This window comes from Triticum aestivum, chromosome 5D (assembly GCF_018294505.1).
Source record: "Triticum aestivum cultivar Chinese Spring chromosome 5D, IWGSC CS RefSeq v2.1, whole genome shotgun sequence".
Classification (NCBI taxonomy): Eukaryota; Viridiplantae; Streptophyta; class Magnoliopsida; order Poales; family Poaceae; genus Triticum; species Triticum aestivum.
The window spans coordinates 124431983-124447577 of record NC_057808.1 but is presented as its reverse complement, the minus strand read 5'-3'; positions in this window follow the sequence as shown (position 1 = coordinate 124447577).

The following is a 15595-nucleotide window of genomic DNA, read 5'->3' as shown; positions in this document are numbered from 1 at the left end:
CAATAGAAGATGCTCGAAAGGGGGCGTTCACGCCCAACAGAGAGAACGATGAGCTTACGCGCGCCCTGGGAAATCCTGAACACCCGGGAAGAACACGAGGCAAGGGCGTTATTCCCTGGTATGAGGGCTTTTCGAAATGGAACGACGACTACAGGACCCGTGCAAGAAAGAAGATGGAGTAGGAGAAGAAGAGGAAGTTGGAGGAGGAGCAGAGGAAGCAGGACGCGGAATGCCTTCAAGGCCTAGAAGCAAGGCACGCAGACTTGGCACTCAAATTCCAGCAGCAGATCGACTCACTTAGCCAGAAAAGGGGGTCTCAGCAGCGGCAGCAGCAAGCGGATGATCATCCAGCATTGGATAGCACCGTCCCATCCATGCTGAGAAGCAGCGTTGGTTCCGCCCCGGGCGACGCACTGCTGGATACATACCCTGTGGATGACATCATAGAGAACACTAACTGTGAGCTACACTTCAAAATGAAGAACATATCCATGAAGGTGGCGGACGCCGTTGCTTTTACAATTACCCCCGAAGCAACCTTCCATTGCGCCCCGATTTGAGAGGGCTATGCTCGTGTCTTGGTTGATGAGGTGGTGGACCCATATTCGGGGCTAGATCTTGACATTCCTGGAGGTGACGACGAGCACACACTGGGAGAGGCCATACATCGTATCATCCTATGGAGAAAGGATTGCATCATCTTTCGAAGTCCACCGACACCGCGTCTGCCGACTCCTCCTCGAAGTCCGCCACCATGTCAGCAGACTCCCGCTCCTCCAAGTCCATGAACGCGTGAGCAGACTCCTGCTTCAAGTCCGGCACAGCGTCAGGCCACTCCTCCTGTTTCAAGTCTGACACCGTGTCAGGCCACACCTCCTGCTTCAAGTCCGGCACAGCGTTAGGCCACACCTCCTGCTTCAAGTCTGACACCGTGTCCGGCCACACCTTCTGCTTCAAGTCCGGCACAGCGTCAGGCCACTCCTCCTGCTCCAACTAAGCCACGTCAGCCGTCTCCGCCGCCTAAGCAATCGCAGAAGAGACACGCCGCAGCTATGGTGCGTAGCGGTACGAGTCGAGGTAGTACAGAAAGTACAAGTGGAGACAAGCGATATAAATATGGTCCAAGCAGCCTCGCTCCTCTTCCTCAGAGGCCTTACGACATGACCGAGGAGCAAAACGATGCAATAGTGCGGGCCGAAGTGGACGCTCATTTTCGACCGAAACCGGCAACGCCGCTGAGGGAGAAAGTGCCTGAGGGAAAGTTTGACCACTTCATTCGTATGGCTAGACCACCAGCTCCCAAGCCTGTTGACTCAGACTATGAGCGCCAAATCAGGAAGGCACATCGAGCACGACTACAGAAAGAAGCGAGCTCGAGCCAACAAGCAGCTGTCAAAAAATGCGGGAAAATCGTTCCCCAGCTGGGAGAACAGGCGGCGCAATCGACCCCCCCGCTTGTGGTGCCAACAACACATGAGAGTACGCGCGCCTAATATTATTGTGGGCAAACCATTTACGTTCCCGAGCTGGGCGATGTGGTAATAACCGAGGAGCATATAATGCAGGCTGAAATGCTCAAGATCACTGTTGGACAACTCCTCAAGATCGAGCCCATGTCTCCGCTTAGAGAGGAGGAAATAAAACGGAAATATGTCCGGGGCCAACCTTTGGTCGAGCCCGAGGAGGTCAAGAACCTCCCAACGAGAATGTATGAATTGCATGATTGGTACATGAAAATTACCAAGATTTCCAATCGAGAGTCCCTCATGGTGCAAGTCGAGGAAGATCATTACTTCAATAAGAAAGCTCTGTCCTTTGAGTATTCAGAACTATTTCAGTTATTCAATCAAGATGCACTCGACAAATCTATCGTCAGTTGCTATTGTCTGTAAGTGATTTCTTTCTGTAATTTAAGTCTCAAGCTAGCTCTAGTGCTCATTGATTGATCATTAATTACCTGTAATTATATATCCTCACTATATATTCTTTTCTGTGGTATTATGCAGGATGAAGATGTATGAAATGAAAAAAGCTGGACGCTATGGCATTGGGTTCATTGACCCAAATACCGTTAATAAATACACATGGAAATCGGAATGGTGTAGACAAGATGTAGAGAAATGCATGCTAGAGTTCTTGAAGCGCCTCAATAGCAATGAAGATATACTACTTCCTTACAACTTCGAGTGAGTCACACTGTCTTGTACTACAAATTCTTTTTTTGCCTACTAGCTAGATGTTAATAAGTGTATAGGGTTTAGGGTTATAGTTGATTGGTGTTATGCACATGTCCACTTAATTTATACATGCAAACGTATGCGCATGCAGCTTCCACTGGATCTTGTTAGACATTAAAGTTGACGAAGGAAAAGTTGAAGTACTGGACTCACTACTTAAAAAAGATAGTGACTACAGCATCGTGAAGGGGATAGTCGACAGGTTATTTCAATCATTATTAACTATATCTCGGCCTATTTAGTTCGTCATTTCCTGATATGAACTATTTTTAATAACCCCTTTATTAATTTTCTTTGCCGGCGGGCAGGGCTTGGGCAAAGTACATCAAGGTGACTCCAGGAAAATGGCGACAAAAGCTATGTTGGTATCGACCCAAGGTAAGTAATTAAGTAGTACTAGCTAGCTAGCTACCATATCTTTAATTCTTGATTCAATACCATTAATTAATTAACATGCTTGATTAATAATTATCTGATTAAATTCTATTCTCGTAAAGGCCCTGAAGCAGGCGCCGGGGACTGAAGTGTGTGCATACTACGTTTGCGAGAACATTCGCATGATGGCGTCCGAAAGGAGCAGATCTGATAGACAGGACTGGATACGTTTGCCAGAACACTATTCACAAATCTTACATGATTGTCAATATCTAGTCACACAACTAATACACATGCATATATATCTCCTTCTTAACAGTTCAAAGAGGTGCGGGACCAGCTCCTACCAACAGAGCGCATACGAGCACTTCAAGAGGAAATAGCGGGATTTTTGCTCGACCAGGTCAAAGATCCCAAAGGAGAATACTATTACCCGCTACCGCCCCCATGAACCACTTGTCATCGTGCTCCGAAGGCACCAAGGCAACATGTAGGAGAAATTGTATATATATACATGTGTATGTCTGAATAATTAATGATGGTTGTGAGACATTCGATTATATATATATATATATATATATATATATATATATATGATCAGTTCTTCGAGAAAATCTATTTATATATATGCATAACGTGTACAATATGTAGTATCGTAAAATATCAGCAAACAAAAAAGAATTAAATGGAAAACACAAAATTAATGGAAAAATAAAAATTAAAACCAAAACCCCCCCAAACATTTAGTACCGGTTGGTGCTACCAACCGGTACTAATGGTCTACCAGCACCCGGGCCTGGCTCGTGCCACGTGGTGGCACTTTAGCGCCGGTTCGTGCCGAACCAGTAGTAAAGGAGGGGGGGCTTTAGTCTCCACTCTTTAGTGCCGGTTGCAGAACCGGCACTAAAGGCCCTTACGAACCGGCGCTAAAGCCCGGTTCTGCACTAGTGACACCTACATGAGCCCTTAGAGATTTTTTTGAAATTATTAGATGGTCCTAAAGCTCACCCCATATTTCAACACTCGTCTGGCTCACGGTTTTCCCTTTTACGTTCAAAAAGTTCTTGTGAGAGAAGGCAGGTTTGAGAGAGGATTTCTCAGGTTGTTCTGGAGTAGATGCTAATTTTGCTACAATGGTTAGTGTCAAACATATACTCCCTCCGTTCCATAATTTTTGTAGTGTTCTTAACTAAAACCATGACAAGAAATATTAAAGAGTACATGGTATACATGGTATAACACAAGGAAGTGAAGGACCAGAGATCATGCTATTTCTTTCCACTTACAGAGTGATATATTAGTATGCCTTTGCTTTCCACAATATGCTGATATGTTTGAACTTTGAACAAGTACAAGTTCCAAAATTTGGGAGCTAGATTTTATTAACACGACAAGCAGTACAAGGAGTAATACTATGAAAGATTTATGGAAATTTGTACTTGCAATTTTTATGACCAGTGGAAAAAATACTGGCAGGAAATGATGTTCGCAGTGATGTATACATACATTTATTTTTGAAATGATTCTGAAGATGAGACATGAATCTTCATGAAGAGCCATAAAGTGCACAAGGGACATATAGTTGCAAATCATGAGTTCTAAGATCAGCCTATTACATAGAGTAGTTTTATTTTGATAAATATTTGGAAGGGAACCACATTGTGATGGATGCAGTGTAAGTTTTTCTTTTTCGATTCTTCAATATCATGTTTTATAAACCAATTTTTGGAAGAGCACTTTGAAGACCGAACATTAGCGGACTGGCAGAACACATGCGTTGTAGTCAAAATACTTCTACCAGGGATGTGTACACCTTCGATATATATTCTATATAATACTACGTAATCCATTAGAACACACATGATTAAAACATATAATTTAGCCTTGAATATTCTTTCTACTAATAATTTGCAAATTCTTTCTGAAACTTTAGGCTATTCCATGTGAAAGGATCGAGAAGAGGTGTCTAGAGGGGGGTGAATAGATCCTCAACAAGCAAAAGTAGCAGTTTTTTAGTTCTTCAAGTTGAGATGGAGTTTTAGCACAAGTTTAAGCATTCACAATACATTTCAAGAAAGCATGGCAAGAGTATGAGGAACGAAAAGAGTAAAGCATGCAATTTGCAAGAAAATAAAGGGATGGGATTGGAGTGTGCAAACGCAATGAAGACACGGAGATTTTTGGCGTGGTTCCGATAGGTGGTGCTATCGTATGTCCACGTTGGTGGAGACTTCAACCCACGAAGGGTAGCGGTTGCGCGAGTCCATGGAGGGCTCCACCCACGAAGGGTCCACGAAGAAGCAACCTTGTTTATCCCATCATGGCCATCGCCCACGAAGGACTTGCCTCAGTTGGGTAGATCTTCACGAACTAGGCGATCTCCTTGCCCTTACAAAATCATTGGTTCAACTCCACAATCTTGTCGGAGGCTCCCAAGTGATACCTAACCAATATAGGAGACACCACTCTCCAAAAGGTAATAGATGATGTGATGATGATGAACTCCTTGCTCTTGTTCTTCAAATGATAGTCTCCCCAACACTCAACTCTCTCTCACAGATTTGGCTATGGTGGAAAGATGATTTGAGTGGAAAGCAACTTGGGGAAGGCTAGAGATCAAGATTCTTGTGGTTGGTTTGGGATGCCTTGGTATCAACACATGAGTAGGTGGTTTTCTCTCAGAAAATGAGTAGTGGAAGTGTAGGCACGTTCTGATGGCTCTCTCTTGAATAGAGAACGGGTGGAGGGGTATATATAGCCTCCACATAAAATCTAATCGTTACACACATTTGACCCAACTCGGTCAGAACGAATAGGTGAACTCGGTGAGACCGATTCAGTTCAAACTGTGAACGTTAGGATTCTCGGTGGGACCGATGTGCTAGAGTTAGGGAAAAACCTTATCTCGATGTGATCGATTGCATGAACTCGGTGGGACCAATTTTAGCAATGAGCAAACAAAGAGTTGGTCAGGCAAACTCAGTGGGACCGATTGCTTATTTTGGTGAGACCGAAATAATTGCAACAGGCAACAGAGAGTTTGCAGGGCCATCTTGGTGAGACCGAGATCCCAATCGGTGAGACCGAACTGATTAGGCTTTCTGGCTATGGCTATGTCAAAGGAACTCGGTGGCGCCGGATAGATCAAATCGGTGGGGCCGAGTTTGACTTTAGGTTAGGACATATTTGGAATTGAGAAATTGGTTGAGGGCTTTGGAGCATATCACTAAGCACTTTGAGCAAGTAGACCATTAAGCAACACCTCATCCCCTTTTAATAGTATTGGCTTTTCCTATGGACTCAATGTGATCTTGGATCACTAAAATAGAAATGAAGAGTCTTGAGCTTTTTCCAATATTTGTCCTTAGCATTTTGAAGGGGTTCCACATCCTCTTGTCCTTGCCACGCCATTGTTGAACTTTCTAAAATATACTTTCCAACAAGAGATATGCTGACATTAATTACCAAAATCACCCAGGGAGCACTTGCGCTTTCACCATGGTTTAGCCATAGTATGTTTGATCTAACTTATTTGCAAAAAATAAGAAGCTTGACCTAACTTCTTAGATAAAAAATTCATATCTTTAGGGCCTCTCACACATGAGTTAGATCCATCAATTGTTACTATTAATTTTTTCTGCATGACTACTCATAATCTTTACTACTTCTAGTAATATATCGGCACAATAGAGTCTTAAATTTTCTTTTGAGATATAATTATGCTTACAGATGTCATGGTTTTTCTGGATACAACATAAGAGAAGGGACATGCAGTCTTGATAACAAAAAAATTAACCTACCAATTTTAACTCATACAAGCGCTGATTCGACTTAACTCTCGACTTCTGTAGTCGTGTAACTGATTTGTCTCTATAGGTTTCTAAACTGCTGAAGTTCTCCTCCTGTTACCACATTATTACATCATTTTCCCAGCAAATCAATGTAGTAATCTACAGTTTCCCTGTACAAATGCACATGGTTCTATCTATTATTTTTTGACTATTTCTTCTATTATTTCTTACTATGCTTGGATAATTAGAGTATTGCAATATGAAATTCTCCTGATTTTGGTATGTGCTTCACTTGCATGGCGGGTTTAGTCACTGCATGGACGGCTAAGTATAGCACATACAGTGGGTCATCTCTCGTAAGAAAATTAAGCTACCTAAACATTTTCTGAACAGAAACCATCTTAACTTAGTTTGAGCTCTCATGTTGATGATTAATTAGGATTATAAGGTTGTTAGGAAACTGACACAATGTATTCCTGCAACAATATTTCTGATTTCCTTACTGAAAAAACTTCCATTTCTACATTTTTAATTGTGCATTTGGAGAATGGCGACATTATGTCTTGTCACAATTGGAATTGCATGATCACTGGAAATGGTAAGTATGCAAATTTCTGATGTAAGACATGATTAGAAGTTGTCGGTTGCTACTTCAGATAAGTAACCAATGTATGTATTATGTTATAATTCACCATTTATGTATGTGTAATATGCATGTAAGCATAGCTAAGAGGACCACTGAACAAAACTGTTTCAAAACATACTTTTCTAGAACATCTCTTTTCTTATGATGAATCGAGAGGTTCAAAGCCAATATGTTGGTAAATTGTGACTTGTATTGTGGCCTTCTCGTGCATAGCCATGGACATCGCTTGTATTCCGTTTGATCTTAAACCTTGAATAAAATCCCTAGTTACCCTTAAAAAACGCTATTGGAAGGGAGCATTAGGCCTTTTTGATCTAGCTTTCTCTAAATGATAACGCTTTCAGAGATTTGTGTACTCAGGCCCTACAGCCTAGGTAGTGTTCATGTAGATAAATTCTATTGTGAGTTGTGACTATGTGATACGTCCATTTTGCATCATGTTTTCTTACTGTTTAATGTTTTTATCCATAATAATGCCTTTTGGAGTAATTCTAATGCCTTTTCTCTCATAATTTGCACGGTACACACCAAGAGGGAGAATTCCGGCAGCTGGAAATCTGGACCTAAAAAAGCTACGTCAGGCCACCTATTCCGCGCAACTCCAAATGAGCTAAAACTTCACGAGCATATATATGTCATTTTGACCTAGAAAAAATAAGGAGAGGACTTTCGGGACGAAGCGCCACCGCCTCGAGGCGGAACTTGGGCAGGAGCACTTTTGCCCTCCGGCGGAGCGATTCCGCCGGGGCAACTTCCCTCCCGGAGGGGGAAATCATCGTCCTCATCATCACCAAAAACTCTCCCATCTTTTGGAGGCAAGATCCATCAACATCTTCAACATCATGATCTCATTCAAAGCCTAGTTCATCTCTTGTGTTCAATCTTGTTACCAGAACTATAGATTGGTGCTTGTGGTGACTAGTAGTGTTGATTACATCTTGTAGTTGATTACTATATGGTTTATTTGGTGGAAGATTATATGTTTAGATCCAATATGCTATTTAGTACTCCTCTGATCGTGAGCATGTTTATCATTTGTGAGTAGTTACTTTTGTTCTTGAGGTCACGGGAGAAATCATGTTGCAAGTAATCATGTGAACTTGATATGTGTTCGATATTTTGATAGTAGGTATGTTGTGATTCCCTTAGTGGTGTCATGTGAACGTCGACTACATGACACTTCACCATATTTGGGCCTAAGGCAATGCATTGTGGAGTAGCAATTAGATGGTGGGCTGCGAGAGTGACAGAAACTTAAACCCCAATTTATGTGCTATTCCGTAAGGGATCGATTGGATCCAAAAGTTTAATGCTATGGTTAGAATTTATTCTTAATACTTTTCTCGTAGTTGCGGATGGTTGTGGGAGGGTTAATCATAATTAGGAGGTTTGTTCAAGTAAGAATAGCACCTAAGCACCGGTCCACCCACATATAAAATTATCAAAGTAGCAAACACAGATCGAACCAACATGATGAAAGTGACTAGATGAAATTCCCGTGTACCCTCAAGAACGCTTTGCTTATCATAAGAGACCGTTTTGGCCTGTCCTTTGCCTCAAAAGGATTGGGCTACCTTGCTTTACTTTTGCTACTACTATCGTTACTTGCTTGTTACAAATTATCTTGCTATCAAACTACTCTGTTACTTACAATTTCAGCACTTGCAGACATTACCTTACTGAAAACTCCTTGTCATTTCCTTCTGCTCCTCGTTGGGTTCGACACTCTTACTTATCGAAAAGAGCTACAATTGATTCCCTATACTTGTGGGTCATCAAGGCTATTTTCTGCTGCCGTTGCCGGGGAGTGAAGAGCCTTTGGTAAGTGGAATTTGGTAAGGACACATTTATATAGTGTGCTGAAATTTATTGTCACTTGTTACTATGGAAAACAATCCTTTGAGGGGTTTGTTCGGGGTATCTTCACCTTGTCCAGAACCACAATTAGCTACCCCTCAACCTACTGCACCTACTGAAAATATTGAATATGAAATTCCTTCGGATATGATAGAACAACTGCTAGCTAATCCTTATGCAGGAGATGGAACCGAACATCCTGATATGCACTTGATATATGTAGAACAAATTTGTGGATTGTTTAAGCTTGCAGGTTTACCCAGGGATCAAGTTATGAAAAAGATTTTCCCTTTATCTTCGAAGGGAAAAGCATTAGCATGGTATAGGCTATGCGATGATATTGGATCATGGAATTGGAATCATTTGAAATTGGAGTTCCACCAAAAAAATTATCCTATGCATCTAGTTCATCGTGATCGGAATTATATATATAATTTTTGGCCTTGTGAAGGATAAAGTATCGCTCTAGCTTGGGGGAGGCTTAAGTCAATGTTATATTTCCTTGTGAAGGATAAAGTATCGCTCTAGCTCTCAAGAGAAATTATTATCCAGAATTTTTATGCTCGGCTTTCTCGTAATGATCAAACCATGCTTGACACATCTTGTGCTGGTTCTTTTATGAAGAAGACTATTGAATTCCGCTGGGATGTTTTGGAAATGATTAAATGCAACTCTGAAGATTGGGAACTCGACGAAGGTAAAGAGTCAGGTATTAAAATTAAATATGATTGTGTTAAATCTTTTATGGATACCGATGCTTTTCAACAGTTTAGCACTAAATATGGACTTGACTCTGAGATAGTAGCCTCCTTTTGTGAATCATTTTCTACTCATGTTGATCTCCCTAAAGAGAAGTGGTTTAAATATCACCCACCTATTAAAGAAGAAATTAAAGAACTAGTATCAGTTAAAGAAGAAACTATACTTTATAATGTTGATCCAGTTGTTCCTTCTGCTTATATTGATAAACCACCTTTCCCAGTTAGGATAAAGGAACATGCTAAAGTTTCAACTGTGGTTAACAAAAGTTTTATTAGAACACCTAAACCTGATGAACAAATTAAAGTTTAACCTAGTATTGCTATGGTTAAAGATCTCTTAGAAGAAGATATAGATGGGCATGTTATTTACTTCTATGAAGAAGCTGCTAGAATTGCCAAACCTGATAAAAAGGATAAACATAGACCTGTTGTTGGCATGCCCGTCATCTCAGTTAAAATAGGAGATCACTATTATCATGGTTTATGTGACATGGGTGCTAGTGTGAGTGCTATTCCTTACACCCTTTACCGAGAAATTATGAAAGACATAGCACCTGCAGAGTTAGAAGACATAGATGTTACTATTAAACTTGCTAATAGAGATACCATATCACCATTTGTGATTTTTAGAGATGTTGAACTCTTGTGTGGGAAAACAAAATACCCTACTGATTTTCTTGTTCTTGGTTCCCCACAAGATGACTTTTGTCCCATTATCTTTGGTAGACCTTTCTTGAATACAGTTAATGCTAAGATAGACTGTAAGAAACAAACTGTTGGTGTTAGCTTTGGTGATGAGTCTCATGAGTTTAATTTTCCAAGTTTAGTATAAATCTTCATGAAAAAGTATTGCCTAGTAAAGATGAATTAATTGGTCTTGCTTCTATTGCTGTACCACCTACTGATCCTTTAGAACAATATTTGCTAGACCATGAAAATGACTTACATATGCATGAAAGAATGAAATAGACAAAATTTTCTTTGAACAACGTCCTCTGCTTAAACACAATTTGCCTATTGAAACTCTCAGAGGTCCTCCTCCACCTAAAGGTGATCCTGTGTTTGAATTAAAGCAATTGCCAGACCCTTTGAAATATGCTTATCTTGATGAAAAGAAGATATATCCTGTTATTATTAGTATTAACCTTTCAGAACATGAAGAAGAAAGATTATTGAAAGTTCTAAGGAAGGACCGGGCCGCTATTGGATATACTCTTGATGATTGAAAGGGCATTAGTCCCACTCTATGTCAGCACAAAATTAATATGGAACCTGATGCTAAACCCGTTGTTGATCACCAACGTCGGTTAAATCCAAAAATGAAGGAAGTGGTAAGAACAGAAATATTAAAACTTCTGGAAGCATGTATAATCTATCCTATAGCTGATAGTAGATGGGTGAGTCCTGTTCATTGTGTCCCTAAGAAAGGAGGTATTACTGTTGTTCCTAATGATAAGAATGAACTTATTCCACAAAGAATTGTTACAGGCTATAGAATTAATGGTAATTGATTTTAGAAAATTAAATAAAAGATCATTACCCTCTGGCTTTTATTTATCAAATGCTTGAAAGATTATCTAAGCACACACACTTTTGCTTCCTTGGTGGATATTCTGGCTTTTCTCAAATACCTGTTTCTCAACCTGATCAAGAAAAGACCACTTTTACTTGTCCCTTTGGAACCTATGCTTATAGGCGTATGCCTTTTGGTTTATGTAATGCACCTGCTACCTTTCAAAGATGTATGACTGCTATATTCTCTCACTTTTGCGAAAAAATTGTTGAGGTTTTCATGGATGACTTTTCTGTTTATGGGAAGTCTTTTGATGATTGTTTAAGCCATCTTGAGCGAGTTTTGCAGAGATGTGAACAAACAAATCTTTTCTTGAATTGGGAGAAGTGCCACTTTATGGTTACTGAAGGCATTGTCTTCGGTCATAAAATTTCTGAAAGAGGTATGAAAGTGGACCAAGCTAAGGTTGATGCAATTGAGAAAATGCCATGTCCTAAAGATATAAAAGGTATTCGTAGTTTCCTAGGTCATGCTGGTTTCTGTAGGAAATTTATCAAAGACTTCTCTAAAATTTCTAGGCCTCTCACTAGTCTCTTGCAAAAGGATATTCCCTTTGTTTTTGATGATGATTGTTTAGAAGCCTTTGAAACACTCAAGAAGGTCTTAATTTCTGCACCTATTGTTCAACCACCTGATTGGAACTTGCCTTTTGAAATTATGTGTGATGCTAGTGATTATGCTGTTGGTGTTGTTCTAGGACAAAGAGTTGATAAGAAATTGAATGTTATTCATTATGCTAGTAAAACTCTAGGCAGTGCTCAAAGAAATTATGCTACTACTGAAAAAGTATTCTTAGCAGTGGTGTTTGTTTGTGATAAATTTAGACCTTATATTATTGATTCCAAAGTAACTGTTCGCATAGACCATGCTGCTATTAAATATCTTATGGAAAAGAAAGATGCTAAACCTAGACTTATTCGATGGGTTCTCTTGTTGCAAGAATTTGATTTACACATCATTGATAGAAAAGGAGCTGAGAACCCAGTAGCTGATAATTTGTCTAGGCTTGAAAATGTGCTTGATGACCTACTACCTATTGATGAGACGTTAGCTGCAATAAATGTTTCTCATAGTACTCCTTGGTATGCTCATTATGCTAATTACATTATTGCTAAATATTTACCACCTAGCTTTACATACCAACAAAAGAAAAAATTATTCTATGATTTAAGACATTACTTTTGGGATGACCCACAACTTTATAAAGGAGTAGATGGTATTATTAGACGTTGTGTACCTGAGCATGAACAGGGACAAATCCTACGGAAATGCCACTCCGAGGCTTATGGAGGGCATCATGCTGGAGATTGATGTCTACTATGCAACTTTATTCTTGTAGACTCGTGTTGGGCCTCCAAGCGCAGAGTTTTGTAGGACAGTAGCAATTTTCCCTCAAGTGGATGACCTAAGGTTTATCAATCCGTGGGAGGCGTAGGATGAAGATGGTCTCTCTCAAACAACCCTACAACCAAATACAAGAAATCTCTTATGTCCCCAACACACCCAATACAATGGCAAATTGTATAGGTGCACTAGTCCGGCGAAGAGATGGTGATAAAAGTGTAATATGGATGGTAGAAATATATTTTTATAATCTGAATAAATAAAAACAGCAAGGTAGCAAATAGTAAATGGGCACAAAAAAAGGTATTGCAATGCTTGAAAATGAGGCCCAGGGTCTGTACTTTCGCTAGTGCAATCTCTCAACAGTGCTAATATAATTGGATCATATAACCACCCCTCAAAGTGCGGTGAACAATCACCCCAAAGTTCTTATCTAGCGGAGAACATAAGAATAAATTGTTTGTAGGGTATGAAACCACCTCAAAGCTATTCTTTCCGTTCAATCTATTCAAGAGTTCGTACTAAAATAACACAAAGCTATTTTTCCGTTCGATCTATCCTAGAGTTTGTACTAAAATAACACCAAAGCAAATTCATATTCATAATACTCAATCCAACACAAAGAACTTCAAAGAGTGTCCCAAGATTTCTACTGGAGAAACAAAGACAACAATGTGCATCAACCCCTATGCATAGATTACCCCAATGTCACCTCGGGAATCCGCGAGTTGAGTGCCAAAACATATATCAAGTGAATCAATATGATACCCCATTGTCACCACGAGTATTCAATTGCAAGACATATATCAAGTGTTCTCAAATCCATAAAAGTATTCAATCCGATAACAACGAAATCCCAAAGGGAAAAACTCAATTCATCACAACAAGATAGAGAGGGGAAAACACCATATGATCTGACTATATTAACAAAGCCCGCGATACATCAAGATCGTGACATCTCAAGAACACGAGAGAGAGAGAGAGAGAGAGAGAGATTAAACACATAACTACTGGTACAAACCCTCACCTCCGAGGGTGGACTACTCCCTCCTCATCGTGGTGGCCGCCGGGATGATGAAGATGGCCACCGGAGATGATTCCCCCCTCCGGCAGGGTGCCGGAACGGGTCTAGATTGGTTTTCGGTGGCTACAGAGGCCTGTGGCGGTGGAACTTCTGATCTAGGTTAACCCCGATGGGTTTCGAATATTTGGGAATTTATAGTGCAAAGAAGGGGTACGAGAGGCTACCGAGGTGAGAACAACCCACCATGGCGCAGCTCTGGCCCATTGGGTTCCTTCTGGTCCAAAAAAATCTCCAAAAAGTTTCGTGGTGTTTGGACTCCGTTTGTTATTGATTTCCTGTGATGTAAAAAACAAGCAAAAAAGCAACTGGCACTGGGCGCTTGGGTCAATAGGTTAGTCCCAAAACTGATATAAAGTTGCTATAAAATGATTGTAAAACATCCAAGAATGATAAAATAACAGCATGAATACTTCATAAATTATAGATACGTTGGAGACATATCAGCATCCCCAAGCTTAATTCCTACTCGTCCTCGAGTAGGTAAATGATAAAAGAAATAATTTATGAAGTGTGAATGCTAGCAAAGTGCATAAGTTTGATCAATGATAATTTCAATCACTTTTCCTAGCATCATAACAACAATTCTTTCTTATAAAAGTTCTCATGTTATAGTAGCAAGAAATTCACATGTTAAGGTTCAAACAATGAATTCTCTTGAAACCCAACAATCTATGTTCTTAGTCACCAAGCAATTGCAATTCAACTTATTCAACTGAGTTTAAGTAAGAGCTCCACATACTCAACTATCTTATAGTCTTCTATGATTGCTAACACTCACCGCATACACATGAACAAAACATTTCAACTAGACACATAGAAAGATAGGGGCTTATTGTTTTGCCTCCCAACGTGTTCACCTCAAGGGTGATGTCAACAATAAGAACTCATGCTACCCATATTAAACTGGACATATGTGCCTAGATCTTTCCTCACCACATGATGCTTGCCAAAGGAGAAAAATAAAAAGGAATAGAGAGGAAAACTTTGACTCTTTGCATAAAAGTAAATACATAAAAGTAAAAGATAGGCCCTTCGTAGAGGGAAGCAGAGGTTGACATGCGCTTATTTGTTTGTATGCTCAACCCCTTAGTGCAAAAGAATGTCATGTTATATTGCCCCTTATGATAGCAACCTTTATTATGCAGTCTGTCGCTTTTATTCTTTAATGTCACAACTTCGTACAACGCTCAATTTTCTCTTACACTAAATAATCTCACACTTTTAGAAGCAATTTTTATTGCCTTATTGCACCAATGACAACTTACTTGAAGAATCATATTCAATCCTTAGGTAGGTATGGTGGACTCTTGAAAATAAGATTTGGGTTTAAGGGTTTTTGGATGCACAAGTAGTATCTCTACTTGGTGTGGAATTTTTGGCTAGCAAAGATGGGGGCAAGCACCACATGTTGAAGGATCTATGACAATATAACTTCTATGTGAATATGAACAAACATAAATCATTATGTTGTCTTTCGTGTCCAACATCAACAATTTTGGCATATAATATTTTGATGGGGGCTCACAATCACAAAAGATTTCCAAGATAGGGTATTTGCATGTGAAAGTTCTCTTCCTTATACTAATTATTCGTGAATTGCTTGTATGACCAATATTGTGATTGTCAAGCCTCAAAAGATTTCATTTTCTAAACCCAATGTGAATCTACCACTAGGCATGATATGATTTCAACTTCATGACATTCAATTTATTCAACAATTTACTCATAGGATATAAGTGAAGCGGAAGGGTAAATGACATAGAAAAGAGCTTCGTCGACGGGATGTGAATGCCGCTTACTTAGCCTCCCTCGCAATTATTTGAGGACTCTATTTTATTTTAAAAATTTAAGATCTAAGTATTTTATTAAATCAACAAGAAAAAACAAAATAAAATGACATTCTAAGAATAGCACATATCATGTGAAG